Source organism: Palaemon carinicauda, chromosome 17, assembly GCF_036898095.1.
Source record: "Palaemon carinicauda isolate YSFRI2023 chromosome 17, ASM3689809v2, whole genome shotgun sequence".
Classification (NCBI taxonomy): domain Eukaryota; kingdom Metazoa; phylum Arthropoda; class Malacostraca; order Decapoda; family Palaemonidae; genus Palaemon; species Palaemon carinicauda.
This window is the reverse complement of record NC_090741.1, coordinates 6376379-6383878: the sequence shown is the minus strand read 5'-3', so window position 1 is coordinate 6383878 and position 7500 is coordinate 6376379.

The following is a 7500-nucleotide window of genomic DNA, read 5'->3' as shown; positions in this document are numbered from 1 at the left end:
GATTCCATTTTTGTTATGACTAGCATAGAGGATCACCCATAGTTGTGAATCCATTTTTTGTTATGACTAGCATAGAGGATCACCCATTGTTGTGATTCCATTTTTGTTATGACTAGAATAGAGGGTCACCCATAGTTGTGATTCCATTTTTTTTATGTCTAGCATAGATGGTCACCCATCTTCATGATTCCATTTTTTATGACTAGTAAAAAGGATCACCCATCGTTGTGATTTGATTTTTGTTATGACTAGCATAAAGGATCACCCATAGTTGTGTTTCCATTTTTGTTATGACTAGCATAGAGGATGACCTATTGTTGTGATTCCATTTTTGTTATGACTAGCATAGAGGGTCACCCATAGTTGTGATTCCATTTCCTTTATGTCTAGCATAGAGGGTGGCCTTAGTTATGATTCCAATATTTTATGACTAGCCTATAGGGTCACCCATCGATGTGATTCACTTTTTTTTATGACTATCATAGAGGGTCACCCGTTGTTGTGATTCCATCTTTTTATGTCTAGCATAGAGGGTCACCCATAGTTATAATTTCATTTTTATTTATGACTATCATAAAGGATCACCCATAATTGTTATTCCATTCATTTTATGACTAGCATAGAGGGTCACCCATAGTTGTGATTTAATTTATTTATGTCTGGCATAGAGGTCACCCAGAGTTGTGATTCAATTTTTTTTATGTGCAGAATAGAGGGTCACCCATCGTTGTGATTCCAATTTTAAATATAGCATTCAGGATCACGCATCACTGCGATTTTTTTTTTTTTTTTTTGGTCTAGCGTATAGGAACACCCGTCTTTGTGACTTCAATTTTATGTCTTTGTACTGGACCACCCATCGCTGTGATTCCATGTGAATTTGTTGTTTATTTATTTTGGTCACCTTGCAACCAGATGGCCTACGTGCTCGCCCATTGACGTGCTCCTTGTTTTTCAAGTTAGGCTCCTGTTCGATTATTTGGGAGGCTTGCTATTCGGTAATAGTTCTTTCCTGAGGGGTATTGTTTACAGCCATTGTACATTTTGCCCAGATCATTCTTTATCCTTTATTCCGTGAGACTCTTGCTTAGGCTAGAGTGTCTTGCCTATCTGTGTAATTTCTTGCCTGGTCAATACATTGAGCTGTTGAGTTTGATGTGGTCGCTGTCTCCCCAAGAAATTAGCGAAATGACTGCTGCTGAAATCAGTGCATTTGTGGATTTAGCAGAACGACAAGGCTATGAGGGAGACGCATTGTGAAGGTGTGTGCGGGAACTCACAACTGAAGCCAATGCCCTCAGGAAAACAGAGCAAGAAAGGATGCAGTATGCGAGAGAAAGAGCGAGAGCGCATGATTTAAAGATGCAGGAGATGGGCATTTGATTAGCCCATCTGAAGAACTCGCCACCTCAACCCAATGGCACCAAAGTACAGCAGGACAACTACAGGAAGGTCCAATACATTAAAAGAGTCACCATAGAACTCCCTACAATGGAGTTCAAGGTAACCATGCCCCAGTTTAGTAAGAAGTGCGGACTAAGGGTAGTGAGCGATCTCGGATATGAGGGCCGCGACATGCCCTTGGGTCAAGAAACCCATGAAGGTGATACAGCAAGTGGCCCTCAGTTGCATGAAGGCTGCTAAACTGGAGCCAGAAATTGTGAGCACGCCACCTAGCGGAGAAGACGAATGGCTAGGTAACATTAACCTTGGGGAAATACCTTGGTTAAGTGAGAGGCCCAAGAATCTTCCTCCTCCAGCAATGAGTCTAAGCCTCGTACCCGAGAGTGCTCCCAGCTAAAGCAATGATGCTTACCACCACTGGCGATAGGGCTCCTTCAACCACCAGGCCAAAGATCTCAGAGGAGGACAAAGGGGAAGCCTCCATCATTCCAGAGACCCAAAGGAGCCAGACACAGCTCAGTAGATTCCAGCTGTTGGATGAGACGTTGGTAAACCACAGGGCACCCGCCTACTCGAACGAGGTGGCAACAAATAACCCCTCTAAGGATGAGTTCCTGCCAAAGATCACCCGAGGTTCTCGCGATCCTGTTAAGGTCTCGTGCCGGCAAGTAGTTGTCCCCCATAATCTCTGCTTGTCGGTGCTACCCATGGCCCATTTGGGACTGGGAGGACACTTTGGGGTAATGTGTACTACCCAGCTGATTGAGCATCAGTTCTGTCTGGGCTTGCAGGAGATTGTCAAGGCTTTCGTAGCCTCTTGCCATCCTTGCCAAGTCTCCTGTAAATCTAAGCAAATAGTGCCGAGGGCATCTCTCCAACTTATCCCATCGATAGGTGTCACAGAACTGATGCAATTCTTTTATTGGCTTGACTTCCTAGTCACATTTCAGGGCAACGAGTGTTTCCACTTCATGGCAGAGGAGTCACTACCTCTGACCATACTTGCAACTCCTTTTTGGCTTCACCAGGTGTAAGCAGGAATTTTCAACTGTGGGGTTTACTTGAATGGCAGCTTAAATTTCTTCCAGTCATGGGAAAAACTCCAAGCCCCAGAGAATGATTCTTTAACATGGGCTTATCTCTTGAGCATCTTGGATCCTATCATGTTGACCATGTGTTCCAACTGACAGTCCTAACAGCCCATAACCCTCTAGCCTACTTAACTAAGCTACGTAATAAGAATAAAGGGCTCATGAGGTGGGGCTTAGACCTCCAGAACTACAACTGGAAGGTCGAGCACCTAAAGAGCTCATAAGAGAGAGTAGTAGATATTTTCTCCCGGCATTAGTGCCCAATGCACAGTGCCATGTCCATAACACGTAGCCGTAGTCAGTAAGTTGATCTAGGTATTATGAAAAAATATCAGTTGGCCTTGGTGTCTCCCAAGGTAGATAAACTTTAGGAGCCATCTTGTCCTCATTAGTTACATTTAATTTATTTGTATGTATTTATTTTATCTTTTTTGCTTTAGTCAGGGTCCAAAACTAAAAATTCCATTGGGGTGGTAGTTTTTCTGCCAAAATTATGAAATTTTCTATCTTGGGAGATTTTGACATGACAAATCCATTGCAATATGGTGCCAAAGCGAAAAATGAACAGAAATGGCTCAAAATGGCGTCCATTTAAAGATGGCCGCCATTTCGTACCATTTCTGCGAAGATAACAATATTTTGTCCATTTCATTGAACAAAATTATCTGTTTTTACTGTTTGGGACTAAACGAGTCTATTTCAAGTAATTTTATTGATTTTATGAATTTGTGTAGTCTTAAATTCAAGATGGCCACTAAAATGTATACGTTAACATTGCCCTTTATTTTTTGAATTTCTACATTTTTTGTTTAAACATTCACAAAATCAAACTGATTATTCATTTTACAGGACAACGTTTATGATGTTTTCATATAAATTATATTAGTATAGATAGTTTGGGGTAATAATATGTTCTCATTTCAGCAATAGGTTGTGAAATAACTGCATCGTAGAAGTATAATAACTAGGGATATGGCGTCATCGGCCAAGCGCCCAGCACGGTTTGATTATGAGCAGAAGTGCTTTGTTTGTCAAAATGATAAGAAGGACCCAAAGACAAAGTTTAGGAAAAATAAGCCTGTTTCTGATGTTACAAATATTCAAGACATAAAATCACAATGTGAACTCTGGAAAAACAAGGTAGAGAGGCCAGCCTGCATAACAGCGGCGTTGGCTATACTAGATGATATCTTTCAGGAAACCAAAGCCAAAGCCAAAGACTTAGTATTTAATGTGGTTAGATCAGCAATAGACATACACAAGAAAAAAACCTCAAACTGGACAGAGTTCAACAAGGAACTACATAAGAGTGACAAGCGCCCTGCTACCATTGTTGGACTGATGCCACTTCTTAATGCCAAGGCAGACGACCATGATACCATTAACACATGTATAGAGCGAGCTAAGGTTATTGCAGATAAAGTTGGTGATGACCATGTGTGGTTTGTTGCAGATCAGGCTATTTATGCCCCAGCACAGGAGACCATATGGACTCGAGGAGACAGTAATGTGCATTTCCGTTTAGGAGGACTCCACTCTTCTAATATATACATGGGAACGATAGGGGATCATATTGCTGATTCAGAACTTCCACAGTTGTGGGTCGAGGCAGGCATTCTAACTGAAGGGGATGTAGATAAGATACTTCATGGCCGTGATTACAAAGCCGGTCTGAGAACGCATAAGATAACATGGCAGGCTGCTTGGAGAATATTGATGCCTCAATTCTTAGAGTTTTTAAATAAGTCTCATCTTGATATCTATGATGACATAAACACCACATCAAAAGCTGAAGATCCAGTACAACCGCTCCTCACACGTATCAACACATCAGAGTTCTTTGATGTCCTAGAAGAATTTCTGGCTATGAAGAAGCAGGACAAGAACTTTTGCTTCTTCTGGACCTACATGGATATGGTACAAGTTCTGCTTGCCTTCACACGTGCTCAGCGATTGGACGACTTTAAGCTACATCTCAACTCCTTCACGAGAATCTGATTTAGTTTATACTGAAATGAATAACATTTAACAAGCCTTTATTAGTTAAGATGTTTCACAGTTCGGCTTGTTGAACTAACTATTATCATGTTATGTTTTATTCAGCAATGAATTTATTGATTAGTGACTTACCTTGTTCATTATTTACTAAAGACCCACGATATACATACATACATACATACATATATATATATATATATATATATATATATATATATATATATATATATATATATATATATATATATATATATTCCTTTCAATATGTGTTATTTTTCTTGCAGCTACGATCACCAAAAATATGCTAAATGGGGTAGCATATACATTGCAGAGATGAAGTGTTTGCCTTCTGCTGTTCTGACTCGTTTTGAGACTGATGGGTACGGGGTTCAGTGGAGGGATGAGGCATCTTTCACATCTGTGGACGTAGATCATGCAACTGAATGGGTGAATGCTGCTGCAAAAACATCAGGTGGACTTTCTACCATCACACAGATTGACAGTGCTACACTTAAGTATGATTTCTGTGTAAAACTTTCTATCTGATATAATTTTAACTTTACTAATATTTGTAGTTAAACACTTTGCACATTATCATCTAACCCATAGGCAACACGTACATTTATCAGAAACTATAATTGTTTTTAATATATTTGTAACAATTCATATTTTAGTTTTACAATTGATAATGAAATAAAGTTTTAGATATTGTTACTATTTTTTTCAGGTGGATGTTGTCATTTCATGCAAGGTCGACTATCACTACCAATGCACGTGACTACTATAATGTCAGCCAGAATGAAAATGACTTGACACCAAGTGAACTGAAGCTTGAAGCTAGGTATGAAGACAAGCTGGTTGAACAGATGCTTAAGTATAACTTGTTTGAAGGACGTAACCCAGATAAGCTAACAACAATCATCAATAAAGATGTAGCTCCTCCCCACATTGAAGAGTCATTATTGGAAAGTGAATCTAAAGGCCAGGAAGAGGTGAAAAGGTTTATGAAGGAAAGGCTTGTTCGCGCTATTGGACAGTCTAAACCAAGTGTACTATTCAGTGCTGCAATGAAGAAAATGAAAAGTCCCACTTTTCTAACTTATTTGAAGTGGACCAAACAGGCTCTCAGCAAAATAAAGTTGTAAATGCAAACAGAGGTGTGCTACAGCGTCTCTGTGTAGCATATGAAGCTGGAAGGCCAGTAGATCTGCAACATATCGCAAAGCATGAAATGATGTCTGTCCCCATTGCACTGTTTTATACAGATAAGACCATGAGGAAAGGAAACAAGTCAGATCTAGTCAACAACATTTGTGAAACTGCAAAAGTTCAGCCTTCCCAAATTGTTCCCCATATAGACCCCACTTCTTCACAGCATGTTGTTGATGGGATGGCGTATGTCTACAGGGTTTCAACTAAATCGATTAGTACATTCGGAGAATTTGCTACAGAGTACTGCAAGGGGGTATATAAGTTTCCAAGCACAAGGATAGACATTGTGATGGACCGCTATGATGGAACTTCCATCAAAGATGACACACGAAGTGCTAGGGCCTCTAAATCCAAAGACAAACAAGGAAAAAGAAAACAAAAACGCAAAGCGGTGCCAAAAGTAATTTCCCCAGAAGTAAACCTGCCTCAAGGTGACAACTTCAAAAGCTTTTTGAGCATAAATGATAACAAGATTGCTCTGCAGCAGCTCCTTGGTGATACTCTCATCAAAAATGCACCTCAAGATAAGATTATTGTTGTCTCTGGGGCATTTGAAGACCCCATGGATGTCCGTTCATCCTCTTTGGGCATACAGTTAGATAGCATGGAGTCTGACCATGAGGAAGCAGATACCCGTATGGTATTAAGCATAGTCAATTCAACCGCGGAACATATTGTGGTAGTGTCACAGGATACTGATGTATTTGTGATTCTTCTTGCCAACTACAAACATTTTGGAAATAGGAAAGTGTATTTACAGCAGCAGATTGGAAAAGAACAAAAGATCACAGACATCAAATTTGTGGTAGAAGGAATCATAAGCCAAGGCATGGATCCTATATCTATCCCCCTTCTTCACTCTTTAACTGGATGTGATACCACGAGTTATATATATGGCATTGGCAAATCAACTGCATGGAATACTTTTAAGGATTTCCACAATCTTCTGGACAATACTAACCTTAAAAGCCCATCTGAAATTGACTACAAGCACGTTGAAGTCTTCATGTGCAGATTGTACAAAGACAACCAGTCATCATCGTTGGACGCCATGCGAGTTAAGAGTATATTGACTACCAATCGCCCAGAAGAAATACCCCCTACTAGTGATGCAGCTCGGCTGCACATCTCTCGTGCCTTCCTTCAAGCGCATGTATGGCAAAATGCTACTGAGCCTGTACTTGAAATGAAAACAAATGCTCTGATCTCCGTGGGGTTCAACTTAGATAGTGAGAAACAGAAATTGATACCAGTTAGGATGACAAATCATCCCATTCCAGACGCTGTCATTGAAATGGTGTCATGTAATTGTAAAACTGGCTGCCAATCAAACAAGTGCAGTTGTTTCAAATCTAAACTTCAATGTACAATCCTTTGTCATAAGAGATCCAAAGAAGACCAGCCATGCATAAATAATTTTGTCTAGTTTGTTTTAGCAGTTGTGGACAGTTTAAAAAATTAGCAAATGTTTTATGTTAAAAGTGAATTAAGTTTTAACTTTTGAGCCTGTGTGCACTTTTGTTTAAGTTTATCATCAGCTGCACCTGCATTAGCCGCCCGCAGCTAGACTACTTTTTGATACCTAGTTCAACATAATATCGTATCCCATGTGAAGTAGTACCAGTTACAATAAAATATATTCATTACATATAACTATATGTTATTAAAAACTACTAATTGTGATGCTGCAATCTGTGTAACATTGTTCAAAATCAGTACTGATGTTTCCATATCATTTGTGAAAAATTGCAATCAATGGAGACAATTCCGTAAATTACAGAGATAGTCTAAACCC